Source organism: Cupressus sempervirens, chromosome 6 (assembly GCF_028749045.1).
Source record: "Cupressus sempervirens isolate cs-2001-9-10 chromosome 6, ASM2874904v1, whole genome shotgun sequence".
Lineage (NCBI taxonomy): Eukaryota > Viridiplantae > Streptophyta > Pinopsida > Cupressales > Cupressaceae > Cupressus > Cupressus sempervirens.
In genome coordinates, this window is record NC_143123.1 from 302,032,909 (window position 1) to 302,049,818 (window position 16,910).

The 16,910-nt window shown below is 31.6% G+C and overlaps 1 long non-coding RNA gene across 1 annotated transcript; it reads right to left on the reverse strand.

The window, feature by feature from the left end:
• Positions 1-4,268: 4,268 nt before the first annotated feature.
• On the reverse strand, positions 4,269-4,915 carry LOC149552404 (uncharacterized). The gene is made up of 3 exons (XR_016353357.1): positions 4,587-4,915; positions 4,430-4,495; positions 4,269-4,341 (listed from the first exon to the last, which is right to left on the reverse strand). It is a non-coding gene; the product is annotated as an uncharacterized LOC149552404 (long non-coding RNA).
• Positions 4,916-16,910: the final 11,995 nt, after the last annotated feature.

Genomic DNA, 16,910 nt, shown 5'->3' on the forward strand with positions numbered 1-16,910 from the left:
GAGTGTGAGAGAGATTAGGGGGATGGGGGAGAGAGAGAGAGAGTAAGAAGTGGGAGAGGGAGGATGGGAGTGTGTGTGAGAGATCTAAAGAGTAGGGGATGGGAGAGGAGAGAGGGTGAGAGAGATAGAGTAGGTGGTGGGAGAGGGAGAGCGAGAGAGAGTAAAGGATGGGAGAAAGGAGAGAGAGAGTGTGTAGGGAATGGGAGAGGGGAGAGAGAGTAGGAAGAGAGAGAGAGAGTAGGGAGAGAGAGAGAGAGTAGGGAGGGTGGAGAGTGATGTGTTCTCATAGCGCGTACACACTATGTGAAATCACCTAAAAACGGTCAAAAAGAAACTTTGGGGCCCGTTTCATTCATTCTCTGCTTTTGGTCTGTTCTGCACTCTGTTATCTCGATAGAAATCACGAGTTTCAACACAACAAACAATCTTTCAAGGTGGCAAACACTATTTCAAGCTAACAAACACTATTTAAAGGTGGCAAACACTTTTGGAAGCTAGCAAACACCAAATTCAATCATTGGATACATGATTTGAAGACTTTTTGAATATTCCTTGTATAGAAAAGGTTAGTGCAATCTATTTTAAATATTGTTTGTTGATATATAGATACAAATTTGATTATAATTTGACATGTTGTTTAATATATAGTGAATTCATTGAAATTTGTATGTTTCAATGAAATGTTATTTCGAAATGGTTAGAAATTTGACAAGTCATTATATATATATATTGTGTATTCATTCAAATAATTATAATTTTTATATGTATTTGAATAATTTGTAATTTACGCATTTTAAGTAATTCAAATGTTTGAATAATTTGACATGTAGAAATCATCATCATGCCAAGGAAGAAACCAAAAAATCAAACAAATGAAGATAGGGAGAGAGATTTGGCAATTAAAAGAGATAAAATGAAATTACTACGTGAGCAAAGAAAATTGCAAAGCAATAATGAAGAATTGAATTTCGAAGAGGATCAAGAACCACCGGTACCAAGAAACAAAGAGGAAGAATTGGAAAGACAAAGAGAACGAATGAGACTGTTACGCTCAAGAAGACAATTGAATTGTGAAGCTACACCATCTTCTAATGTTGGAGTAATATCGTCCACTACACCATCTTCCAATGTTGAAGTCATATCGTCCTCTCATGTTGAAGAGACACTGATTTGTAGATCCGACGATATACACACTTCATCATGTCATGTTGAAGGCACAACATCAACACATCAAGTAGGTGATATTCCATCTTTTGCATCTTATTGCCAAGGCACATCATCTTCGATTCAAGGTACGCAATACACTCAACCTTATGTTGATGTTCAAAATGTTGAGAGAATTGAAGAGATTATAACACCTTCTAGAATTCATTTTAGAAGACCAAAATATTTGATTGATATTGATAGTAACATTTTGAAATCAATGCCTGACAAGATTAGCAAGCATACTTGTCAAAGAAAAGTTAATCGTATGTGGAGATTATTTTTTGATGAATTAAATATTACAGGTCAATGCCAATTATTTGTTGAAATGATGAGGAATTTAAAATTTAGGCCTATCATGAAGATTCTTGGGCTAAGAACGATGGATGATTCAAATGAAAAAAACATTGTAAAGAATCTAATGAATGCTTATGACAAAGTTCTAAATCACGCACCAAAAATAGTAATATCGCAAGACGAGTACTTACATCGACAATAGTAAGTAGCCAAATGAAGAAAGCTCGACTCATGAGAAAGAAAAGCAAAACATTAAAAATTGGTAGAGGTAATCTAAGGAGAGCCATGCTAAGGCGTGAGAGATTGGAAGATCCAACAAAAAATGAGTTATGGACATTTAGCGGTAGACTACCGTGAAAGGATAAAGAAATTAGTGAAGCCTTGAAATCATTGATCGAAGATTTTTGGAAAAATAACACACGTGTTTCCCGTAATCAAAGAGATGTTGTAAGAAGGAGGATTGGTAGACTACAAAGATAACACTCCAAACACGTCTTTCCCCAACCATTCTCTTGTCAAAGGCGTAACTAATTTTTTTGAGATGGTGGATCTTGGTGTTGGCAATACGAACTAGCTCATTCCAAATGATGCCAAAATGTTGCAACCATAAGTTTATAATGCAAAATGGCTCTTTGGGCTTGGTATATTTTTGAAGAAACTTAAGCAATGTGTTGTTATTGAGTCTTTTCTTATGATTTCCAATAATGATATATATTGCATATAAAGTTACAGCCCTCAAAGGATATTCAATGAATAACATTGATGGTATGCCTTTAATCGGAAGGCACAGAAGGCAAGCTATCATCTATCCATAGACATGAGGTAGATGAGAGAATTTACAAATAAGAAAATACAAACTAAGAACTCAAAGATTCTAAATTAAATATTCACAATCAGCAAATCAAGGGGAAAGATCAAAATGATTTATTTTAGATTGTGTGATACGCGAAACTCAAAGTTTTCCTTATATGCACAAACACAATTTACTCTATAAAGTTTATCAGAGATAACCAAACTGGTAGAAAGAACAACACATATCAAATGAATATATTTAAATACAAAGATTTGAAATATATTGCATATCCTCTCTAATAAAATATAACAATTCACAAACTATCGTTCTTATTCACGCAGAAAGCCCAATCTAAAAATGAAAAAAATGTTTATAATTTTCCCTCTACCATTATTACAAAACTAAAAAAAGAATCCCTCTTCCTCTTTTTTTGTATCTACTGAAGATTTGTGGGTTTGGAAACCTTAGAAACATATTGGTTGAAGTTTTTTAAGGTGTGTAGAGGTGGAGGAAACAATTGGTGAAGGTAAATCCAAGTTTGGAGTCTTTGGTGGCATTGTGTGCATTTGGGAACACCATTTTGGAAAATATCAGAGATCCTTCACGCTGCCCCTGTTTCCAACAATGTAAGAATAATAACAACTATTTATTAAACTTTTATTTTTACCTTAATCTAGTTACTATAGAATAATAACAACGCATTCCAATCAACTGGTGATTATGTTACAATCATTAATGTATGAAAACACAAAAAACTATCAGTGATTATGTTACATTTATGATATTTAAAATGATTTTTTTTGCAAATAATCCATCTTTTCTCTACTATCTCTGAAATTTTTAATTGATGATAAAGAATGGTGGTTATGTATTGAAGCTTAACAAATGGAGAGCTTCTCAAGCTACTGATTTCTTTCATGGAGTTCCTAATAAATCTCAAAGTTCTCATTTAGGTGACCAATTGCCTGGAGGTCCACGAATATTGCCTGATAAAGTTTATTGCCAGGAGGTCCTAATCGATCTTGACTGATAAAGTTTATTACTAATCAATATTGTATCAAAAATTCAAACTAATTAAGTATTGAATTAAACTTGATAAACAAATGATAGAGAAGGAAAACTTTAAGCATGAACAAGATCATAAATCATATGACGATGACATATTGCAAATAATTAACTTATGCTTAAACAGTGATAAATTTTATTGTTACTCAATATTCTATCAAAGTTTCGAACATATTAGGTATTGAATTTAATGCCATACATAAACATATCTAATTTAATGTCATACATGCACATATCTAATTTAATGTCATACACGAACATATCTTATTTAATGTCATACATGAACAAACATATAATATAAAATGATAACCAATAATGTCATGTACATTAACAAACACATAATATATTATGATAACCAATAATGTCGCATATGAAATAATGTGATAAGTCGAATAATGTCATACATCAAATAAATGTCATACATCAAATATAAAATTTCATATACATCAAATGTGTATCGAATATGTCCACTGATGCCTGTATATATATGTCTAGATCAACTATATCTTTTCCTTCCCACGAGGGGAAGGAAACAAATCTCTCAACGTCTTCTGTCGTCGTGTCGAGGGAGATGGTGGAGATGATAGGGTCCTCCTGACACGCTCGCTCGTCCTCTTGTTGAGGCTCTTCTCCAACTTGAGCTGATACAAACAAAGTAGATATGAATCAGTATTTATTATACATTGAAATCAAGTATATGTACACACAAAATCAATTATTTTCTTACCGCCATCAAATAGTCACTCTGTACGTCCACCTCGAAGGCTCGTGGATGATCAGGCGTGATGAGACCCTACAACAATTCAATAAATATAATCACTTATAAATAACATTAGAAATTTTGAGACTAACTATTATAAACAACAACTAAAATAGAGAAAATTCTTTCATACCTCAATCAATGGCTATGAGCTAGCCATAGCTGCGGCCACTCCATGATCAACAAACTATCAGAGATGAGGAGGTGTGTCCGACGTCATGAGCTGCATGTCATACAATACACGTTACATGTAACATGAAACATGAAACAAATATAAACAAATGAATTAAATTAACATGAAACAACTGTACCTGTACGAAGCTCATACGATGTCTATGCTCTGAGTCCATACTAAAGGTTGAGGGTCCTGTGGAGAACTGATGCACATGCATAATTTGTTTTGTCAATCCTTAATATGATAACTTAATAAATATATTTATTAATTTAAATGATTAAATCGATACATACCTCTGGACTCGTGGAGGGGACAAAAAATGGGGCCGGAGCATCGCTGCTAGGCTCGACAACACTCTGACCCTAAATTTTGAACAATGTCAATAGATGCTAATTAATTAATCATTCACTATACATATGAAATGTGATCAAATTAGTAAATTATAATTGTAATTTACCTGTGTGTCAATGCCAAATGTTTCGTTCAAGAACTGATCAGTGACGAGCCCATCATCCGCAGCATCTCCAGCATGAGTGCCAAATGTGCATAGGGATCCGCATGAAGTGCACATGTGACCACGATGCATAGAAGGCTCCCCCTCAACTAATGGGCCTGTGGAATGGATGAGGGTCTGCGTCAAAGCATTAATGGTCCCTAGAGTGCTGGCCTCTACATGTTCCTTCACAACTGAAGGAATAGTCACATGCTCACGCTGTGGCTTGACCACAGGTGCCCTAACTACATTAGGGTCATGACGTGCTCCCGGCCTCTCGAATGATGACCCCCCACCTCTACCCTGGGAGTCTAATAGATCAAAATAATTGGGGATCTCCCCAAGGACAAACTCATAATACAATTTCTTCAAAAAATACATTGGGACCTCGTGATTGTTGCAAGGAGGGGCATCAAAAACCATCCACCATCTATCCTAAAAATGATTTCTCATAGCGTCATGTATACACCAATGGATGGGGAACTATTTAGTACCCTCTCTAATAGTATTTTGCTCACCGAGTTTTCTAAATAATGCACATATTGAACCTTTTGGTATTTCTTTTTTTTTAACATCTTCATATGACAATTTATTTGCATAAAATATTTTTTGTTCTTCCCTCTTAACCCGCCAAACATCTAACTGACCAGTAACTGAGGCTATCTGGGTCTTAATGGATTCGAGGGATGATGCCAATTGAGCCCTCGTTGGATTGGTTTGTCCAGCTTGTTTCAACCAACCAATGAGTCCTTCTAATTCAATTTTTCCTATCTCAATTTCATTTAATATATTTTCTTGTGTGCCTAGTGGAGGTCTTGGAATTGGTTCGGGTTGTGGAATTTTTTGTTCTTCAGGAGGGTTTTGTGGATTTTGGTTTTGAGGTTCTTCAGGTTCTTGAGGGTTTTGTGGATTTGCCGGTTGATTATGGACATTTCCTGATAAAGAATCAATTGAAATCCAAATGAATAAACAAATCTAAATAAAAATTATAAAAACCCTATAAAACAATATGAAAAACATATAAAATAATGCGAAGTCAAGTTTAGATTACATACGACGTCAGCGTCGGCGTGCTGGTGATCTTGGATTTTGTCGACGAGTAGGCATATTGGCAAGGGATGTTGAAAATGAATTGTTTTCCAACTCGCGTGCGCGCTACCCTTATAAACAGTAAAAATCATTGTTAATATGATGGGCCGCGCGTGTGCAGCCCATCATTTATAAAAAAAATTTCTTTTTAATAGCGCGTACGCGCTATTGTGTGTACGCGCTATTGTGCGTAGGCACAATAGCACGTGCGCGCTATTGCGCGTATGCACAATAGCACGTGCGCGCTATTGAAAAATGAAAAAAAAAAGGCTTGTCACCTTTTTGGCACCACAACTCGGTGCATATGCCCATATGTTAGGTCAAGTATCATTGGCATAACATTGGGATCTCCATTACGATAAGCTTCTTTAACCAATGATACAACACCATCCTATGTTAATAAGAAACTATTTTCTTGAGACTATTGAATCCATACCATCATCCAATCAATATTTTGTAATATACAAATGTAGTGCATCTCACTCACAACCAACTATAAAGAAAAAAATAGACCAATTAGAAATAACCTATATTGATGATGGATAAGAATTAGTTAACTAAAAAAAAAAATTTATAATTACCTCTCACTCTCCTCAATCTACTTTCCCTGTTAGGTACTCCCCTTCAAATTTTTTAATAGAGTTGGGATCCCAAATGTGATCTACATAGATATTTGCTACAAACTTTGGAAGATATTCACTAATGTACACCATGGTTTGATATACCATATATTCCTCTACTATAAAACCCTTAGAACATTCTCTTTTCCAAACCAAGCCCTTCACAAATTTCAAGTGCCTCTTAACCATCCACATTGACCTAGTTTGTACAGGTCCACACAATTCAATCTCCTCAACTTGATGTATAAGGTAGTATTCTTGAGCATTGAAAAAATTTGAAGGTAGACACTTTTTTATTTCACACATAAGCTATAGAATTTTTCTCTTCTAATAATAATAGTATTTTTTAATGAATTTATTTAGTTGATAACCACCTAAAAGAGATTCAACACACTAGAACATATAAATGATATCTTAGATAAAATTATACAATAGATTACATAAAAATTAAAGCAAGTCATAAATATAATATATGTGCAACAAATCTAAGAAAAAAACACTTCTAACCTCATGTATTTTCAAGATTATATATAACTTATTTAATACTGTTGTCAAACTGGTGTGGGAGGGATAGAGGTAGGATGTACTACAATTATTAAAAAGTAATCATTTCAATATATTATTAAATAATTCAATAGGTAGTACATTCAATTTTACAAATATATTGTAAATAAAGAACATAACTTACCTTGATGAGGGTATGCCAATCATGTGTTTCAACCCTAGCTTAAAATCACCTTTCTCTAATACAAGAGTGCTTATATTTGTAGTAAATCCTATGGATTTTTTTTAAAATTTATTTAAATTTATTTATTTTTATGACTTCTTTTAATACATCACTTTGTTGCTCTATTAATAACCAAGGAAGGACACTCATATTTATGTAGTCTCCATTGCTATTTAATTCAATGAAATTTTTCAGTACATGATTGGATTCAATAATGTTAGTACAAATTTTAGCAATTTTTTCTCTATCATGCCTTCCATCTAATATTTTCCATAGTGTCTCTATTACATTCTTTCTGATATGCATAGTATCAAACAAATGCATAATTGAGAGATCCTTGTAGTATAGTAACCTACTAAATTATGTAGGACAATTTTTTATTCCTCTAAGAAGTTGGTTATTAATGCCTTGACAAGCTTCACGAGCATCAATTTCATCATTACTAAATATAAGACAATATCAAAATATAAATTTCAAACTTCAAACTACAAATTAGATATTGCCTCAGTGATTTAGTCGATCATATTTTGTAATGCCACTCTAAGCAAAAGAAATAATTACGAAACATAGAACAAGAATAATGTACAATTTTTGTAAAAAAAAATTATTTATTTAATAAAACACATTATTAGTACAAGTACACTTTGATTGAATCTCTCTCTCTATTTGAAATTCTCACAAAGAAAATGGAAATCATCCAATTAAATTTCCATAAATCTGTTAATACATATGGCGTTCAATGCCATAATGAAAGCATAGTTTCATTTATAATCGCTTATGTTCAACAAATGAATCCTAAAAGTATCAAAATTTTGAGACTAGATATAGCTTCAATAGAATCCTTAGCTACATGATATTCAACTTGAAGCACCTAAAAACACACAGAATTGCAACATAACACAAAGAGGGCTTAGCACACATTGAGTTGAAAAGCGTAATCCACATGCATACATGTTAAGATAAACATATGCATAATCATATTGCAGATATCTAAACCACATAACATAGTGCAATTCCAAAATTATTATGCAAGAAGTAACATCTTCTTAACTTTGCAAAATTAAACTCGCACTAAGAAAAACCCGTAAATGATTCATATATATACTAAGGTGTCATCACTATGGTACCGAGATTTTGCATCCATGTATGGTATGCTCTTAGATTTCTCATAGCAGTATTGTCCATTATACTCATCATATGATGTAATAGAGATTTGCCTTATTCTCTGTACTTAACCATATAGGTTTAAGTCATAGGTAGGCCAATTATCTTATAATTTGAAATTAACCCACCCAATTCATTTTAATGTTATCACTGAATTAAGTAAGTGAATAGGATTAACCAAATTCAGCCACCCTGATATATGTTCATCACAACTTTTCTTAAAACACACATCAAATAGATTTACTAAGAATGCACATGCAACAGGTATCAAATCAGTATACCACATGATACTACATTTTCATCCATTTGAAAATCATCTTATTCTGACATTTTCAAAGGTAAATTTAGGTCATTACAACAACAAGAACAAATCTTATAATACCAAGATGACGTATTTACCATTAAACTGCTAACTCAACTTAACGGTATTTATGAAATCTTAATACTACAAAACAACTTCCTACTGATATAATCAACTAAACTTATCTTCGAATTGACCAAGATAACAAAACCAAAATACATATGATAATTTTGTTTAAAACGTAATTATATCAACATATATCATAATCCTATCTTTACTTGAAAACGATTTTCATCTCAAAACTAGAAAATTATTTATTTACCATATTAGAAAAAAATAGTTTCAATTCAAATCTTGTGCCATATATATATATAGTTTCCTATAGTGTTTAATTCAACAACTATTAAATTACTGTGAATAAATTCCAATAAATGAACTTAATCAATGATACTAAGTTTTTTTATACACATTTTTTTTTTCCAAAAATCCCAAAATGCTATTTCTACTTTCGGTTTTCAAGTTAACACAATCTATTTGACAATAAGTCACTGTCTAGTACTAACTACAAACAGCATGAAATAACTAGGATTTCCATTACACACAAAACAAAAAATAGTAACTAATTCTTAATGCCATTCACGTAATTATTATAAACTTTCAACAAGCCTTTAACCGCAATTAACAAAAAAAACTTCTATGTTTTATAAAACTCACTAACTGAACAGATAACTTTCATATCGTCATTGAATAACAACAACTATTTATGCCTTACATAATACCTTATACAATTGTGAAATCACAATTCAATCAAACGTCAACTATCTACAACAAAATTTCCTTCTACAAAATTCCATCACAAAATGATTGAAAGATTATGCTATCATTATAATAATTTTGTTTGTTTGAAGTTTTCAAAATGTTTAACATAATGCTAGTGCCATTGAAACCATAAATCAGATTTGAACACTGACTTAATTCTAAGTTCCATGAAAACATTTAAAGCCCTATCATGTTCATATTTCTCAAAATTTTCTATATGCCATGTTTAAGATCAATAGCCCAGTAATAGTCGAAAAGCTGTATACTACATATGCTTATGTTTATGTCCTTTTTAATCAGTTTTAATTTTCACAACAAAGCTACTGCATAAAGATTACTGACGATATGCTTGACGGAAACCCAGATCATGCTTTTCATTAACAATATAATATAACTATTGTTGAATATGTATTGACTGTTTTAACATTTAACTTAGTATTCAAGCCAGAGTTTTTCCAAAATCTATATGCTATAATTACCCTGCCCTATTTTACATATTCATCAGGGTAAATGACTGTGCACATGATTTAGTTACAACCTGACTGACAGAACATCCAAGCCCAAATTTATTTACTCTGTTTGGTATAACATCTATGGCCTAATGTGAATGCAACTCATTCGACAACATAACAACATTATTAATCATAGAGGTATGATACACTTCAGAGATCAGCTCAATAAATATCGATCTTTGTTCATTGTTACATATTCTACAATATACAACAAAACCCCAATTGCATACTGTGTTACCAAAGAGAAATCACTATACCCACACTCAAGTATGGGTATATGCAAAACTCAGCATCACCGTGCTGAACCTTGTATACTCCCACACTTGGGTGTCATTTTTTTTAAAAATCATTTTCAAACAAACAGATTTGCACATTCGTTATTTATGAATTCAAAATGACCCAAACAAAATAAAATAGGTTAGGGATAAGAAAAGCCCCCTACCAAAATCACAGTAGATGGACAATGCTCTGCTACAGGCTCGTTGCCAAAGCCCCGAAACCAAAACAAATTCCACACTACCAACACAAATAACTTAGAGACGACTTCACAATGGAGTAAAGCAAACATTACCAACAATATCTACCACAATTTCTGACAAGAAAATCCATCGTGCTCAGTCACATATGCAAGTATCTCCAACTAACAAAACCACTTCATGATGTCGATATCTTAGCAACATCTCACAGATGTGCAACAGAACAGAGAAAAATGGCTAAATTTTCTTGCCATTTCAACAAAATACCCCATACCAGTTGTACTAACTGACAAAGGCCTTAAGTGATATTAAAATTTCAACAAAATGAAATGAATGTATCTAAAAAAAACATAGTGTCATGCATACGACTTCCTTATCCTCCACCACCTTTTTTGTCATGTTTGAAAACAATGCAGAATTCTTTAATTCTTGAGCATGTGAAACCATTAGGTTTTAGGAATACAAATCCTTAATACGACTACCGAAGCTTTTGCATATAAAATAACAGCATGAAAGTGTTATAAAAGCCGTGGGTATCATACTCATTCTTAATACACATTAGTGTATATTAATATCGCCAGGGCGTCCAATTCCCAAATATGATAGAAATAACTTAAGCAAATATACTTAAGGTAAATACACTTTTTTTTAAAAATTGAAGTAAATAAACTTCTTTGTTTCAAAGATATGCAAATGTCAATTTAAAATAACAATTGAATATGTTAACTTCAACTATATATATATTAAATCAATCCTTTTAATCGTACATCTCTCAAATATAACTAAAATCCAAAAGCACACATGTTTGTATTCAAACGTACTTGTATTGTCTTGTTAAACATTCATCATGCTAACTTTTATCCAATTTATGTACAGACACATGATGCAACATACTTTGAAATTAAAACATAGTAAATCATATTGATATTTTTTTTAATCTGTAATTAACAACATGTCAGTATTTACCTTAAACATTAAAATTTTATTTAAAGCACATCAATAATATTATTGACAGAATTGTTTTGAAAAGCATACTCAGTAACAATGTAAAAATTAGAGAAATTAAACATAGTAGTTCTGACTCCTATAATAAGTTCAACCACAAATACATGTCCCTCAGACATTATAAACCAAGTTCAACAAATAACAGAACGTAACATCTAAAAAAAATACTTATAATAATAAAGTCTTAATATGAAAATAACCGAAGTAGTGGTTAGGCATGACATATTTCAACTTTCATAGATGAAGTGTCATTCTTCATGACCTTGATGTTGTCTCTTCTTTCCCATAAAAAGTATATTTTTTAGTAATTTGATACTTATGATTATTATGGAGAAAGTGGCTAAACTCATCAAACACCTACTTTCCTAAACTTCTTGAATGATGAGATTTCATCTTTGAACCACAAATTAGATATAAATTTTTTTCCTTTTTCTGAAGACCTAAAAGATCATGTATAATTATCATGCACAACTTAAGAATACAACAATAATGTGTAAGTACTATAACAGACTAAAAAATGTGACCTTAACAATATAACATATTACAAAAATGAGTTAGCCGAGGGGCACCATGTATTGCCCATACAAGCATTCCATGAAATTAAAATTGTCTTTATCCTATTGGTCTAAAAATATCATATATAGTGACACCATTCTACAACTTCAACAACTTGCCAATTAGGGGCTCAATATACATGTTCATATCTTTAACTTGGTACTTACCTAACAATTGAATAAATAGAAATATTATATAATTATTATGACCATTTTTATGCACTATTTATAAATTAATTTAGATAACTATTAAATGAAAAAATATCTGACACAATCATTGACAACATTATGTGCTCCCTCTTTATGGACATCCAAGGGGGAATGTTATTGTTAATAACAAAAATACACCACACTAAGTAAAAAAATCTCATATCTCCAAATGGATTGACATCATTCACTATAAAGAAAGCTTAAGATTATGAGGTTCTTCTTTAAAGTGTGGTCATGTTTCTTCTATCTCTTTAAATGCAAAACCATCCACAAGCATTCACATAATACCATCTTAACTTCTATTGTATGCATGGTAATCCATAAATTGTGCCAAGCTAGTGTACCTGAATAATTCTTGAAGACGTGGAATAATGAGAATGTATTGAAGAAGCTTGTGAGGCACTTTTATTATTATTTGATCTAACTAATATCTACTAATATCACAATTAGGGTATTTTATTATAAATTCATGTTGTTTATGATATAAAATGTGATCATTGGGACATGCATGTATTGTTTGATACTTCATTTCAATTTGATTCATAATGGTAGATAATTCTTAGTATAAATAAAGTAGAATATTTGATGGTGGTAACAAAAAATCACCTATCAACCTACAATAACAAATATAAATTGTTAATAATGAATAGTAATGGTATGCTAACATTGAAGATGACAAAAATGAAATACCTTAGCATGATGACATTGCTACATTAGATAAACCATTCATAACATTCAAGTTCACCAACAACACTATAGTAGAGAGAAGAAGAGTTGTTTGTAAGCTTTCATATAGGGGCTCATGTGCCTTCTCAAGTATAGGTATATCAAGACCATCATCGTCATCATTATTAGATGCACTAGTACCATCATTGTGAGCATCTTCATCACATATGCCAATACCATCTTCTTCAATCATGTCCTCTAGCACATTATCATCTTCTTCCATAGGAGTGTTATCCTCAGCTTGGATATTCACACCTCCATGTTCCTCCAATAGGAAATCCACATTCAATAATGGATGAAAATTGTGCCCCCCTTAAATGTGAACATGTTGTCTATGATGACCCTGGGCTGTTGTGATTAAAATTATTTTATTCTTAAATCCCTTACACTTTTTTTAAGGACAATTACATTTATTAGCTTTTCTTCAAAACTGAGACCACAATGTAGCCATTGTCTCATTATTTTGTTCTAGATTCATATTGTCAGGCATGGTCTTTCTTCACAAGAAAATATAACTGCAAAAATACCGGACATGTACTTAATTTTTATATCTACACATATTTTTTTGAAAGAAAAATTTGGTTTATCTAATCTATACATCTACAAAATTATTGGACATGTTGTACTTAATGTTTATATCTACACATATGGTTTTGAAAGAAAAAATTGGCGTAACTAATGTGTATATTTGAAAAAATATTGGACATGTTGTACTTAATGTTTATATTTGCACATATGGTTTTGAAAGAAAAATTGAGTGTAGCTAATGTGTATATTTGCAAAAATATTGGACATGTTGTACTTAATTTTTATATCTATACATATGGTTTTGAAAGAAAAATTTGGTCACCTTGCGCAAATTTGTCCATATTATAATATCAAAAGATTTCATTGAGCCTTTCCATTACTCCTTGTTTGTCATGAGTTAGGGTTGTTTAATAGGAAAAGTTTGTATTTAGTGTAGAGTATACACATATCAGAGTTGTGACTATTTATTTTAGTAGCTTGGTATGATTAATTCATTCTTGCAGTTGTTTGGCTTTCCTTGTGTACATGTATACTCAGTTTTTGGAACTATCAATATTTTTTTTGTTTCACATCTACATATTTATCAAATTTTCAATTAGTACAATCTCTTGGGTTGTGATACCTTGATCTTTTCTTCTCATGTCTTCATTCAAAAAAGTTGATGTAACAAAATCAAACTACAACATACCTTCCTTTATTATTAGATTTTAGAGCTACTAATTTTAATCACCACTCCTTTCAAACTACCAGGAAGGGAGCACAAAAACAAAATGGTCCTGATTTCTTCTTCAAAATTTCTAGCATGGTAGCTTCTTGCAACGTCTTGCTCATCACTATTTTACCCCAATATTTTATTCATGTATTATATTTATGAATAAGAAATTTCCATACTTTCAATGTTAGAAGAAGCAAAAATCTAAAATCATTTTTATCCATAAAAAAATTAAATTGATTTATGGTTTGATTCAGGGACAATCAAGGGGAAGACATATATTGTTGTTTGGTGGAGTTCATAAATTCTTTGAAATAGTGCCTAGAGATAAGCTATAGAACAAAATGAAAGAATTAGTATCCTAAACATGTATAGGGTGTTAGTGTATAGACTATATGTGAGAGTTAGAGCCAAAATAAATACTAGTGAAGGAATGCCCAAATATTTAGGTAGTGATATTGGCATTAAGTAGGAATGCCCTTTATCCCATTCACTATTTGGGTTGTACATTGATAAATTAGAAACTTGGTTAAACAAAAAAAATGGAGAAAGGATCCAACCAATACAATATGGGGTAAAGCTACTTTTAAATAGTGATGATCTAATCTTAATATTAAAAATGATTCATGGATTAAGAAAGATCATTAAAGGCCTTTAGAAAAATTTTGTTAAGAGGTAGGGATTTAGGTCATGATTTTCTCTTTATAGAAAAAAATAAATCAAATTACCCTCCTTTTTGAAAGTAGCCCACTTGAAAGGGTGAATGAATACAAATGTTAGCAGATTTGTTTCCATTATAAGCTCATTGGGAGAATTTTACAAGAGGGTGGAAAACATCTTATCTATTCCAAAATAGGTGTGAAAATGCAGAAATTTATGACTAGAAAACCAAGAAATCCTTTTAGGTTTTTTGGTCATGCTAGTTGTTCTCTATGGTTGTGATGTTTGGGGAGGCAACATATCATAATGTGGATGGAGATAGTTAGAGAGGATTTAGAAGCACCTAATCACAAGCAAACTCAAAGTTAAAAATCAATACTATATAAAATCCTATTAGTGGAAGTGGACACTTATCTGTTAGAGGTGTCAGTAATAACTTGACTAATAAGCAATTTAAATAAGGTTGAAAATATGGATAACCAATGCTTTCTTAAATTTGTGATGAAAGAGGGTTTTGATTGTAGGAAGAAAATTTGGTTGAAACAAAACAAATAGAGGTTGAGAAAATGGAACACCAAAAAGGAAAAAATGGAGCTACTTGAATGAGGCTTCAGTACTAAAAATGTGAATCTTCATTTGAACAACAATTTTACATTTTTTTAAAAGGTGAAAGAAAATGCAATTCATATATCATGATTATAGTGGTTCTTAAGTTTCTTGCATGGTGAAATGAATCTTAGAACTAATGAAGATGTGCATGATATCATTAAGTTGTTACTAAGAGATCATTACTATGTATATTGATAGTAAATACTATGCAATTTCAGATTGTAGTGAGCATATTATTTGTATGTTTCATTGTGTAAAATCAAGGAGTTTATAAAGGTGTCTTTTAGTGTTTTAGATTACCATTTTAATGATCCACAACATACCATGTTCCATACCATAGAGTTGAACATGAATCAACATGTTAAGTATTGTTGAAAGTAGAATAATAAATCAACATTCTTGAATAGAACATGTTGCATGTGTTGGTTAGTGTTGCATGAATCTTTGGATCACTTATGCTCTAACTTCTGAGTTACTATAAAAATTGACGCTTATGTCTATATGATTATCCGTAAGCCAAAGAGGATGTGTTGTACATAAGTTGTTTAGATTTACCTCCTAATATAGATAGGCTCACTATAATCTTATCAAAAATTTGATGCTTCTACTTTCTCGTGTTTGTCATGTGTAGTTCAAAAACAAGACCTCCAAGAGATCCTTCAACTAAAGAAAACAACTAATAGATACGACACTCCCATACATAAGATTGAAGAAGAATATGAAGAATTTTTCACCTTCTATAATTGTGCAATCAATGTCCACAACTTGTGATATGTGCATCAGAATGATTTTAAGAAACTTAGCTCTAAATATTTTCCAAAGGAGAGAATTAAATCTGCATCACAAATCACTACTCTTTGGTTACCTTGTGGAATTCCATATTTCCATTAACACCTTAGACAATGATGCCACATCTATATTTTCCCTTTTTTTACACCAAGTAGAATTAGATTAGAACAAGGTTGTTGAACATGTACTTCAAGCTTTCATGTTGATGGATAAAATAATAGGTATGCATAATTGGAAGTTGATCACATCCATGGTAGTGGGAAATCTAGTCATCTAATCTATCCTTCATAAACCTTTCAAAAGGCTTGTCACAACTTACATAGTAGTTGATATGAGAGACACGGGTATATTCACATATGACCCCTTTCAAATTACAATGCTTCAAGAATGAACCCATAATACTCTGATGATAAGAAAAATAAGTTGTCTAGCCTTTTGTAGAGAATCCTCCATTTTTTGAATGTACTTTATCAAATGATTCTTTAGAAATATTTTTACAACCAGTAGTTCTATTATTATTTGAAAATGTGTATGTTTCAATCATAATGTAATTAGTAGATTATGAATCCTTCATACCCAAATTAGAAATAATTGTAGTATATGAGATTTTATCAGTGAGAAAG